Source organism: Stegostoma tigrinum, chromosome 11 (assembly GCF_030684315.1).
Source record: "Stegostoma tigrinum isolate sSteTig4 chromosome 11, sSteTig4.hap1, whole genome shotgun sequence".
In the NCBI taxonomy this organism is placed as follows: Eukaryota; Metazoa; Chordata; class Chondrichthyes; order Orectolobiformes; family Stegostomatidae; genus Stegostoma; species Stegostoma tigrinum.
Window position 1 is genome coordinate 19,191,414 of NC_081364.1, and position 13,553 is coordinate 19,204,966.

At 38.8% G+C, this 13,553-nt stretch overlaps 2 protein-coding genes across 2 annotated transcripts in view; one reads left to right on the forward strand and one right to left on the reverse strand.

Moving 5' to 3' along the window:
- LOC125460237 (uncharacterized protein C3orf84-like) overlaps nucleotides 1–9,215 on the forward strand; it is a 46,531-nt gene extending 37,316 nt beyond the window's left edge. Inside the window, exon 7 of the mRNA XM_048547441.2 lies at nucleotides 8,840–9,215. The gene's annotated coding sequence lies outside the window, so the exon portion shown is untranslated. The remainder of the gene's footprint in view (nucleotides 1–8,839) is intronic.
- The window catches only part of klhdc8b (kelch domain containing 8B), a 94,135-nt gene that overhangs the window by 19,048 nt on the left and 61,534 nt on the right, over nucleotides 1–13,553 (reverse strand). The window lies entirely within an intron of this gene.

A 13,553-nucleotide genomic window follows, 5' to 3' on the forward strand; every position in this document is an offset into this window, starting at 1 on the left:
TATGACAACATATAGGAAGATGTCCAAGTCCCGCAGTTACCCTGGAGCCTGTATTACAAACCTGGCCAGTTGTACTGGATACTTGCTTTCTGTATTTATTACATTTCACTCTTCTCTACCTCAGTTAAACATGGAAGTTGGCTGGCTTTCAAAGAAAACAACTTTGATTGTCACCAGAAGTTGTTCATTGGGTCGACAACACTACAATATTTACTGCAGAAGAAAATATGTCACAAAGGAATTATTGTAACTAAGAACAAGCAATTTTTATGAATGATGTATTATCTTATTGGGTCTTTATTGTTTCTTGTCACTATGTTTACAAACCAGGTTCATTTAAAAATAGCAGCCCAGCCTGTTCATTAAACACCAGCCTGAGAATAGACAATGTAGAGCTTATTTTCATGCTGGGGACATTATGTGTATGAATAATTGTGGTTCGGATGCCCATTATTTTCAAATATGCAAATTTCAAAATATGCAATTAGGTATTTCCTATCAGCACTACTAACTCAGAAAATTAGCCCTGACAAGTCTGCAACAGCAATTAGGAAAACATGTGTATGGACAAGTTTTCAATTGTTATGCTATTTACCTGTTTAAAATGTTTAGTATTTTCAAAGTGCTTTTACTAACAGTCACAATTGGACCGTTCCCACATGTGAGCTGGAAGCATATCTAAAATGAACGAATGCCTCACAGTGCACGATAATTGTTTGATAAAAATTAATTTCTACTCAAGATGGGATTCTGATGATGAATTAAAGTTGAATGGATGTCACCTGAACAAAACCACGATGAATATCCTTGTAGGGAAACTTGCACTTGTGGAGAATTTAAAGTAGATTGACAAGGCATGGGAACAAAAGAGCCGATTCAGAGGACCAATTCAGAGCATAAAATAAGAGACAAAAAAGTTAGTGTACGATTCTAAAAGTCAGGTGGAAGACAGGTTAAAATGTGTGCAAGATATACAGCAATTAAACTGATGAGCTGAGGGCACAGATAGACACATGGCAGCATAATGTCACTGCTAAATGGAAACTTGGCTTAAGGAAAAGCAAGAACGGCAATTCAACAATTCTGGGTAGAGATTTCATGCAGGAAAGAGAATAGGAAAGGGTAAGTATGGGCAACTACAGCTGAGAGAGGGGATGACACACTAAATAAATCATCAAATAAAGATATGGGTTGAGCTCAAGATAATAAAGTGTGAAGCTGGATGAACACAGCAGGCCAAGCAGCATCTCAGGAGCACAAAAGCTGACGTTTCGGGCCTAGACCCGAATGCTAATAGGTGGTAGACAGACCTCAAAAAGTGGGAGGGTTGGAACAGAAAATATGGAGACAAATTTCTGATTGTGAATACAATAGTGCTCCAATAGAACTGCTCCATTAAGAACAAACATATGATCAGTGTGAAAGGCACAGAGGGCATAAAACAGCTTTCAAGGGAAAAACCAAAAGAACTATGGATACTGCAAATCAGAAACAAAAACAGACATTGCTGGAAAAGCTCAGCAGGCCTGGCAGCAGTTGTAAAGAGAAATCAGAGTTAGCATTTTGGGTCCAGTGACCCTTTTTCAGAACTGACAGTAGCTAGAAAAATGTCAATTTATATGCAGAAGATAGAGTGGGGGAAGGGGCAAAAGAATAAACAGTAGGTGGGGAGAGAAAGAGAGTGAAGAACAGTTGGACAGACAAAGGAGTGGACAACGATCTGGCTAGGAGAGTGAATTGCTGTTAATGGAGACTGTTAGTGGCTAACAATAGATAGTGTGTCATGGCAAACTATGGAATAACGAGGCCAGGTGTGTGGGGTGGAGGCTAGGACATGCAAGAGTTCAGGCTCTGAAATTATTGAATTCAATACTGAGTCTGAAGGGCTGCAAGGTCCCCAAGTGGAAAGTGAAGTGTTGTTCTTCCAGTTTGCACTCAGCTTTGCTGGAAAACTGTAGTAAGACTAAGAAAGAGATGTTGGCCGGCTTTCAACAGAATTTTTCTTGGTCTCCATGGAAATAAGTCCAAGGAGAGGTATACAATTTGGAATTTAGTCTTATGGAATGGAGCTAAGCAAGTGGATGGAGTAGACGGTGGGTAACCATTTTGGAGACAGTGGTATTGTGGAAGAGGACAAAGACAGCAGGAGAGCAAAATTCTAAATTGGTGGAAGAGAAATTTAATGGAGTTGAGGTGTGATCTGGCAAAGGTGGACTGGTTTCAGCTATTTTAAGAAAAACAGACACTAATCAGTGGGACGCATTCAAAAGCAAAATTGTCTGGGCATATTCTAGACATCTCACAAAGGGAAAAATGCTGGTATGGCTAAATCTAGAACCCACTCATCTCGAGGCATACAAGGTAAGGTAAAGCAGATAAAGAAAACATATGTCAGTCTCAAACAATCTTTATAGTGGGAGATGTGTGAAACATTATAGGAAGTACACAAGAGAAGTAAAAAAGAAAATTAAGTCAGATAAAGCAAGGCTATGAAGAAAACATTGGGCAGGTACAATCAAGAAAAGCCCAAATATGTTTATCAGTACATTCAGAGCGAAAGGGTAACGAAGGGTAGAGCTGCTAAGATATGTACAAGGTAGTTCAAATGCAGATGTTGGCAAGATTTTTAATAATTACTCTATCTCGGTCCTAACAATGGAATGGGCTGACGCACACTGTTAAGGAGAAGGGGTGTGAAATATTATTTACAAAAATCACAATATCAGAGGGACTCACATATTTGAGTCTGGATAAATTACCAGGGCCAGATAGATTACATCTCCAACCACTGAAGGAAGCCTGGGAGGAAAGACCAAATGCTCTGAGGATCATTTTTTAACCCTCACTAAAATAACAAAAGGAAGGTATCAGTGGTCTGTGAACATTGTACCATTTTCTAAAAAGGCTGAGAGGGGTAAGCTACAGAATTATAGGCTGGTTGGTCCAATTTTGGCAGTAAGGAAATTGTTAGAATCAATTCTGAGGCATAATGAGCTGTCACTTGGAAATGCATAATTAATCAGGGATAGTCAGTATGGTTTTGCTAAGGAAAAGCTGTGTCTTACCAACTTAATTGAACTTTCTTTTGAGGAACTGACAAGGATGATTGATGAGGGTCGTGCAATAAATATTGTCTATATGGATTTTAGTAAGGTATTTGAGAAAGTCCCATATGACAGATTAGTCAGAACAGTTAAAGCCCATCAGATATAGGGGTATGTTATGAGTTGGATCCAAAATTGGCACAGTTGCAGAAAATGAAAGGTAATGGTCAATGAACCTTTTTGCAAATGAAATGCAGTTTCTTATGACGTTCCATAGGGCTCAGTGTTAGGTCCTTTTCTTTGTTGTTTACATTAATGATTCGGACTCAAACGTAAGGGGTTCATTAGGGAAATTTTTAGGTGGCACAAAAATCGGCTGTGTAATTTACAGTAACTTGCATAACTGTCATCCCCAGAATGATATTCATGGTTTAGTTGAATGGGCAGGAAAGTGGCAAATGGAATTCAGTCTGTAGAAGTATGAGGCAATGCAGCTGAGAAGAGTGAGGAATACACAATATATAGAAAGATATTGAGAGGGATTGAGAAAATGAGGTGCCTTGAAATGTAAGTTCATGGATTCTTGAAGGTGGCCAGACAGATTAAAAGATAAACAGAGAATATGAAAAGCTTTTAGTGGAGGAGGTACTGTATACAAAAGCAGGATATAATGCTGGAACTATATAAACTCTGGTTAAGCCTCAGTTGGAATTTCATGTATTGCTCTGGTCATTGCATTACAGCAAGGACCTAATTGTGCTAGAGTGAATACAGAGAAGATCTGCAAGAATATTGCCAGTTTTTGAAAATTGCAGCTACAAAGAAAAATTGGATGGACTAGGGCTATTTCCCTTAGAACAGAGGAGACTGGGTGTGTCATTTAATTGAGGTGTACAAAATTATAAGGGGTCAAGATAAAATAGACAGCAAAGAGGTCAAGTACTAGGGCGCAGATTTAAGGTGATTCGTGGAAGGATTAGAGGGGATGTTAGATACACCCCTTCATTCAGTGAGTTGTGGGTATCTGGAACTCACTATCTTACTATAAAGATAATTAATCCTTCCGTCAGTTCCCTTTTAAGTTCACACATTCTATGCTGGTTTTGTGTTTTTCTTTACTTTCTTGTAGATACCTTTATTTCTAAGCAGTACATCAATCCTAAAGGTGATAGAGCTTGAAGAGCTCATAACTAACAGCTCCAATTGTATACATCCCAACATGCTTCCTTCCTTAACTCCTCTCCCCCCCCCATGAACAATTAAGCACTGGAACAATCTTCCACAAACATTCATCTCCAGGTTCACTCATTTACTGAAAATGAACATTAATTGCACTTGTTGTATACCTCCTGTGAAAATTTGTCAGTCAAAGAGCAGACGGGGGAAACATACCAAGTAAGCAATTAAGATATTTAGCTACCCAGAACATATAAAATATTCAACTGATGCAAGATTTCATACAAACCCATGACAATAATAGTGAGGTAAAGGTCAAACGGTCTCTCCAGCCTGAGCCATGTAATTCTAATGCTTTCCAGATCATGATGCTGGTGCTCCATACCCAGAAAGCACTTGGTCCCCATTTGGAAAGTAGTGGACTTTGGTATTTTCTTTTCTAGCAATTCTTACATTCAAACGAAGGAAAATGATAAACATTTTTCATCTATTTGGGATGTGCTGCGCTGAGGTAACAGTAGTCTCAGAAATGTTAATGGTCGCTAATCCTTTTGACCAATTACCTCTGAAGATATCATCACTAATTCATCAGGACGTGTGTACAAAATTTCTTTCTGTTGCAGTTATTTATATTTTTCATTGTAGAAGGCATGAATTCTGAACTTTGATATAGGTTGGAAATTAGAAAGTTCTACTTATCAACGTCTTTATTGTTTTGCTCATGTTTGGATTCCCTGATAAGTACTAGGAATACACACAATTATGTAGTGTGTTTTCTGCATAATTTTAGGCTGTAGGCATAAACCTCTGGAGTTTTGTTAAGGTCTTTTCCCGTGATCTCTTAACTGGAAGGCAGTTGAGAAGGGACAATAATATAAAGAAGGATGAAGGAATGAGAAAAGGCAGACAGCACAGAAAGGGTGAAAAGTGCTCAGAGAAGGTTAAGATGTAGTGATTCTGTGAAATAGTAATTGGTGTCTGTATGGCTTAGACTCAGATCTTTCTGTATATCTATGGTGAGAATTAAGGAGAAGGGGTGATAAAGTGTAATCACAAAATGTGGTGAAAATGTTAAAGGGAACAGTCTAATCACGGTAAGACAGCTTTGCATTCAGATCAAAAATAAGCTATTTAAATTGTCATATGAACTCTTCCAATCATTTCTCAAAGCCAATTTTAAGTCTGAATTCTCCATTTGAATTTAATTTCCCATGAGATTTTAAACATCGTCCCTATCTGAATTATAAGAGACTGAAGGTACCAATTTGAATATGGATTGTTTGTAAAAAATACTTCAGAATTCACAACTTGAAGTTGTTTGATATTTCAATGTGATCTGATGCTATTTAAATGCAGTATTATTGTCCATTCTCAATATGTTTCAATGCCTTTTAATCAAGCATTCAGACCCAGCAATCAGTCATTTCAATACCGTAAATCACAGAATACAAGAAGCTCAGGATATATTCACTGTCACCTAGAAAGGTTCTTAAAATTTTTTTTATTCATGTACGGCACATGGGCTGGCCAACATTTATTGCCTCTCCCTAGTTGTCCTTGACAGGATGCTGATGAGCTTCCTTCTGCTGTCCATGTGCATTGGGTTGACCCACAATTCCCTTAGGGAGGGAATTCCAGGAGTTTGACCCAGCGACAGTGAAGGAAAGGAGATATATTTCCAAGGTGATCTGGATTACAATCCATGATCATGACCTTTTCAACTGATTAAAAGAATGATCCAATGAATCAGCTGCAGTGGCAGAAGGTAGCCAATGAACCAATAGACAGAGTTTTACCTCAATTTCTGTCTATTTATATAATTTATGGGGAGGTCAAAGAAGTTACAATGAAGATTGTAGGAAAGACAATAAAAAGAAGCACATAGTTTGATATTACAAGGTAAACTGGCTCTCAACTATAGCTTGCCTGAAGCCCAAGGTGTCAGTATCAGAAAATGGCGCAAACAAAAGCAAGGGTAATGTAGAATGATAAATGTAGTAAGATGTTTATCCATCACTCTTTGTTGTGTGCCTATGAAATAATGGTATTCTTAATCTTGGTTTGAAATCAATATTAGGTGGATAGAGTGATAGAGATGTACAGCACCCTTTGGTCCAACTTGTCAATGCCAACCGGATAGCCTAAATTAATCTAGTCCCATTTTCCAGAATATCCCTCTAAACCTTTCCTGTTTATATATCAATCTAGATGCCTTTTAATGTAGTAATTGTATCAGCCTCCACCACTTCCTCTGGCAGCTCATTACATACAGCCACCATCCTCTGCGTGAAAAACCTGTCCCTTAGGTCCCTTTTATATCTTTCCCCTCTCACGTCAAAAATATACCCTCTAGGGTGGCATGGTGGCTCAGTGGTTAGCTCTGCAACCTCACAGCGCCAGGGACCCAGGTTCAATTCCAGCCTCGGGCAACTGTCTGTGTGGAGTTTGCACATTCTCCCTGTGTCTGCATGGGTTTCCTCCAGGTGCTCCGGTTTCTTCCCACAGTCCAAAGATGTGCAGGCTAGGTGGATCAGCTGTGTTAAATTGCCTGTAGTGTTCAGGGGTATGTGGGTTATAGGGAGATGGGTCTGGGTGGGATGGTTCAAGAGGTGGTGTGGACTTGTTAGGCCGAAGGGCCTGTTTCCACACTGTAGGGAATCTAATCTAATCTAGTTTTGGACTCCACTATTGTGGGGAAAAGACCTTGGCTATTCATCCTATCCATGCCCCTCATGATTTTATAAAGCTCTATAAGATGATCCCTCAGCCTCTGATGCTCCAGGGAAAGACATCCAACCTTGGTAACATCCTCGTAAAGGATGTACAGGTTAATAGTGATGTCTTTTCTTGTAAAGGTCAAAGCGATGTGGTACTTGTAATCTTGGTCCAGAAGGATTTCTGAGTAATCAACAAATTGACTTGTTAAAATGATTAGTTTTCTAACTAATTATTGTATTGTTCCCTTAAATGCTCTCAGTTTGCATATTTCAATAACTCAAATAATGCTTTATCATAGTCAAATGAATGAGGAGCCTATTTGTTTGGTATTTTCCTCATTAGACATTATGGAGACATTGTAATGTATAAATTCGGATCTATTGTGCTGTCCAACATACAAATTGAGCAGGTTTTGTGTAGCTGCATTAAAATGGATGAAGTGAATTTGTAAATCCATTTCTTTTATTTGTAGTAGTAAATGTGGCTCATTATAGAACAGAAAGAAGATAACACACAATGCTTAAAAGAAAGCTTTGATTTTATAATGTTGGTACAGTTTATACTCAAATGATTAGGTGGAAATTTTAGATGGATTAAATTTCCTGCTAATATTCAAATAATGTTTGCACCTACTGAAATTTACGACAAAAGATGGAACTCCTATGAAAATAGACAGAATTTTTGCAAAATGAAATGTTGCTCCACTTTTGATCCTGGGCTTTAATCGGAAAATCAAACTACCTGAGCAACATTGATCAAATGTCAATTCAATTTGCCAGAACCGTTTCTAAGCAGATTAAAAGGATAGGCAGAAAGTAGGCAAAAGCAATTCATTCAGATAGTAAAAACTGTCGATGCTGGAATCAGAGATAATGCACTGTAGAGCTGGAGGAGCACAGCAGGCCAGGCAGCATCATGGGAGCAGGAAAGTTAACGTTTCAGTTTGGGACCCTTCTTCAGAAATGTCAAACTAAAGGCTTCATCATTCTATCAGTGATATTCTATCAGTGTAAACAAGAGGTGATGTTTTATAAATTCCCACTTTAGAAATAAAACCATTCTGACTCCAAACCAAAACACAAACAGATTCTAAGCAAAGCCTCACACCTAACATGCATTGTTGGCCCAAAATGTCACCTCTTTGTTACACTGATAGAATCTTTAGTTCTCTCATGATAGTGACTTGTAAGGAATTTGGGGATTTATGTACACATCTTATTCAATTAAGCCCTTCTAAATGATTAAAGATTTAACAGCATGTCAGGTTTTTTTGATACATCCTCAACAGTGGTGTGTCCCTTTGATCTTTTACTTATAATTCTGTGTGTGATACCATTTCATTAACACCTGAAGTAGGTGTGAGGTTCCAGAAGCTTGTGTTTTCAAATAAACCTGTTGGACAATAACCTGGTGTCATGTGATTTCTTATTTTGTCCGCCCCACTCCAATTCAGGCGCCTCCACATCATATGTATTGTTTGAGCAATGGTTCGCAGGTAATGAATCCATGTCGGCCCATTTGGCTTAGCAAACCATCTCTGGATTAACCAAAAACAGATCTAATCATCTGCAGTATTAAATTAAAGCCAGGTTAGAGCCTGCATGAAACACTATTCCATGTAGTTTGGAAATATTTCAATTATTCTAGTTGTAAAGGATAGAATCAGATTAAAGCAAGCAGTAAACCTCAGGAAATGCAATAATGTTCATCAAGCAAACATGACAGACAATAAAGTAGCAATGAACAATAGAAGAAATAAATCAATGAGGTACAACAGGAGATAATTCACTACTGTAGTTTAATAAATAAAGCTGTCTGTTAGTTTGTGCATCTATAAAACTTCCTATCCCCACACTTTGGCTCCAACTAGCTGTTTATGTTTTACTCTGTTAATTATACAGTATCAGCAAAACACCAGCTCAAGGAAGGCACTCAAATAACAGGCTGACAAAGACTTCAAAGATTCCTTGAAGGCTTCACTCAAGAAATGCAACATGGATGTCGAAGCATTGGAGTCACTCATTCTGAAGCAATCATCTTAGAAAATAATGTATAATGGGGCACAATTCTTTGAGACCGCCCATTGTCAGAAAAGGAACTGTAGAAAGGAATGTCCGTGACTGCCAGTCCAACTTCAGTCCCAGAAACACCTGTCAAATATATGGTCGGAGATGCGGTTCTAGGACTGGGATCAGCAACCAGACAAGGACCCACAGAACCCATGACCCCACAGTGATTCCAGTTATTTATTGAGTGGACAATTATACTTGTTTATGATTGATTGCTGATGACAATGTTGTACTTTGGCCTCCATTAAAAGTTGGATGTCTTATTCGCTGGATTTTATTCTCAATTCCTCAAATGTCAAGTATTATTTCAGAAAATTTCAACAACAAAGTACCTGTTAAAGTATTCATCAGGTTATGGTTAAATTAGGGTCTGTGTGAAAGGGTCTTAAGTTGATTTCTGTGACATGAACCCAGGAAACGCTTCTTCTCTTAAAGCATAAGGAAACTTGACAATGACCCCTGGAATCTGTTGCATATAGAAATGGAAAACAGTAGGAATACTCAGCAGGTTTGGCAGAATGTATCAGGAGAGGCACAGCATTATTGCTTCACAACCTGAAATGTTAATTGTGTTTCTCTCCACAGTTGCTCCCAGGCCTGCTGAATATTTCTAGCGTTTTCTGTTCTTATTTCAGATTTCCAACATTAGTCGTATTTTTCTTCTGGAATTGTGCTCCTAAAATGGGAATGTGGATGTGTGGGTGCATACAGGTACAGGGGACAGGAGGGAGGAAGGGCAAGTCTTCAATCATTACTAGAGAAGATCCCAATTTTCTTTAGAATCCCACTGCTAACATCAAGAGTTCTGCAGATGAGCCACTTCAACCATCTTAACTGTTCCCCAGACAGCCCCCTTACTAGCAGTACCAATGTGGGTCCTACATTTTATCTTCCCTGCCTTTTAGTCAGTCAGAATCCTACCTCTATTGGTTTTCAATCTTTTTAGAAGCTGCAAAATGTTTTAGGGGTGACGCTAGAGATTGGCTGTAAAATTGGGGAGAGGGCAAATTAAAGGAAAGTATCACAAGGAAGGGTTTAAGCAGGTTCTGAAGAGCACTAAAAGGCATCTCAAACAATCAACAATCTTTTCCAACACTGGAATGGTTTGGTGTTAAGAAGCCATAGCATCAGGATGAATGGTCAGAGGGGTTGAGGTATAGGAATCTATCTGCAGACTATGGTGCACCCTAGTCCTTAGGGACTTTTAGTGGACCCCAGTCTTTGGTGATTGATGCTCCTCATGATTGCTGCCAACATCCTCTCCAAGTGAAGGAAACTACAGGGCCTACTTGGTCTTTTGTGGTAGAGGAAAACCACTTTCTGGTCTAACTAGGTCAGAAGTCACATGGCACCAGGTTATAGTCCAACAGGTTTATTTGAAATCACAAGCTTTTGGAGCACTGTTGCTTCATCAGTCTATCAGCTGAAGGAATTTAACCTAAGCTAATAAATCTGGGACAAAAATTAGTGCAATGATGATTATGATATCATTGTCAATTGTTCTGAAAACTTAATTTGTTCACCAATATCTTTCAAGGAAATAAATTTATCATTCTTATTTAGTCTGGCCTCCATCTCATTCCAGACCCACAGCACCGACTGCCTTCTCAAATGATCCAGCAACCACTCAGTCCAAGGACAATTAGAGATGGACAACAACTGCTGGTCGTGCCAGAAGTGACACACTCCATCACAGAACAATGAAAAGAATTTGCAGCTGAAAGATACATGAGTATCTGACAAGAGCATAAGACCAGGAGATAGCTATTCACACCTTTGAGCTCGTTCCACCAATTAGATCAGAGGTTCTCAAGTCATAAGGAACCCTTTCATGTTCCAAAGACTGTGGATCATATTAAACAGCATGTCCCTTTAAAGTTTTTGAGAAGATTTATATCTTGGGTTATGAATGAGGCTGAGCCAGAGGCGCACCAAACATGTAACCTAGCAGGGCGACAAAACGTCTGCAACCAAACACACCAGTTCAGCGAGCAAGTCTACAACATTGGCATAACCCTTTAGCTGCTTACAATAGGCAAGTATTGATCATATACAACCACCTATACTTGTAAGATTCAAAACATAGTGTCTGATATGAGATGTGATTCATATTTTAATGAGCATTTGTTAAATAATCTTTAGTATGCTGAGAATAACGCTTGTAGTGATTGTGACGAGATCAGCCGGGTGAAACTCAAAATATAACTTCCCTGATTGGGGCTGTTAACCTGGTCCAATCAGGGAGCCCTGGCTGACATATATAAACAGGAGTATTGAGGTAGCCCGACCAGTGGTAAGGACAATGCACGTGTAAATATAGGGTGACTTGGTGACGGATCTGTGGAGTTATTTCGACACTATCAGCCAATTTAATATTGTTATTTGGGCCTGTAGTGTAGTGCACTTGTACGTATTAGAAGTTATATATATATGGGCTCTGTTCTTTACAAACAAACAGAACACATACATATATTGTGCTGTTTCAACATAGGTGATGACCATTCCTTGGTTTATTCCTCAGAGCAATGCCTTGATCAATACGAATCAACCATTTGGTTTAAATTTTTTTTGAAAATGTTGGCAGTTAATTGTCAGTAATATCTAATTGGTGCATTCTCCATAGCAATGCCTTTACCAATCAGAGGCCACCCGTAATCCACTCAGTGCTCTCTTCTCATGCAGTTAAAAATGATGTTCTCCTTTGAAGTGATATTCATGTGAATGACCTGTTGATTGCAAGATAAAAAGCTTCAACAAGACATTTTTAGCAATTCCTACGCTATGTGAAATGAATTGGCCACTATATAATACTCGTAGTATATAATTGCATATAAGAAAACAGGTATCCCCTTACAGATAATAGAATGCTGTGCAGCTTCTCACTGCAGAGTCTAATGATTTTTGGTAGGAGCCCAGAAAAGACAGGATTGAGGAGAGGTTGAGGGTGGGGATACAGGTGGGGAACAGGAGCACTGGAGAAGCACAATGCAGGGAAAGCAAAATCATGGGGAAAATGTAGTGTAGAGAAAGTAGGAACCTAGAAAAAAAGCAGCAGGAGAACAGAGAATGGCAAACAGTGGGAAGCAGTAACATGGGGGCTGGGGTAGGTGTGAATGGGACAGGAACACAGAGAGAGAGAAGAGCAGGGAAGTGAAGGAGCATTGTGGCTATAGAACAAGCTACCAACCCTTGGTATTCATCTACACTGCCCACCAAATGGCTGGTCCGATATTGCAGACACCTTGAAGGTTTCTGTTGATTCTCAGATCTCCACACACCTCAGACTGAGAACTACTGAAGTAGGTAATAGCTGATCTGTACAAGATTGCTGAAAAAAAATAGATACCAGAATTTCTGTTTTATCTTGCACTGAAAATGCATTCCCAAAATTGCTTCCTGCTTACCAATTGGAGCAAAAACGCAGAACTGCAGCGTCAAATGATTTACATGAAGTGTCTGCTCAGTAAAGAAGCAAGGATTAAGTTTAATTCAGCTTATCTCCACATCATTAAAGCATCGAGGCTATATTGCAAAGTCTCTTTGGTACTGTAATTGAAAAAACATCCTGTCACTCTTAGCCAAACTCCTGTTAGCTAGTTAACTAGCACCAGACATTGTAAAAAAAATTCCTGTTACTATGGAGAGATCTTACAGTAATACGAACTCCTTAATATTGCGCACTGTGGCAAACTATACAGTCCCTTTAAGCAGACAACTATGCAATTCAATGCTGCAGAAGAATTTATAATACTTACAGTGGAATTTTTCTGGTTTTGCTGGAGTAATTTGCTAACCATTCAAGTTGTTGCGAAGTTGGCGTGTGTAAAATTGTAAAATTATAAAATGGGAGAAAGCATTGCTTTGTCCCTTTAAAAGATGGTGTTTTTTTCAGTGCTTAGAGTTAAAATGCATGCCTGAACAGCAGCTTAAAGTTCAGGCACATATAGAGCACCTGAGTGGAAACATTTTGTATCAAACAGCCAAGCAGCATTTTAACCAGGATAGCAAGTCTTTTCAAGTTTAGCCAATCAATTTAAACCAAGCCATTAGATACCCAAAACGTTATCAATTTTAAATCTGATGGTGTTGACAACCTAGAACCAATCTGGTCATCCAGGTCATCCAGGGTGTTTATAAAGAAGGACATTTGGAAAATTGGCAGAGAGCCAATAGCCATCTGTAGCAAAAGCAAATTCACCATCTGAGAAATAAATTTGGCTCTCGCAAAATAAATCATTAAGTCCTCTTAAAATAAAAGCAGCATCAAAGGTACAACAGCATTTTTTTGAAGCTCAGAGTCCTCACAGAGGAAATTATAGAGAAAACATCCATGACAGCAAGATCAGCAGAAGAAAGGCGGGAGAAGGCAGAGTATTCCAGAAGACACAGTCTGCACGACCTTGGAGATATTAAGATTTAATTCGTGATTGTCTTATTAATTGCATTTATGTAAGTGGGATTGTGTTTATTTGAACGGCATCCAGTAGAATGTTGTTGTTAGGGAATAGTTAGGAGTTAGGGAGGAATCGTTCAGTTTGTTAATAGT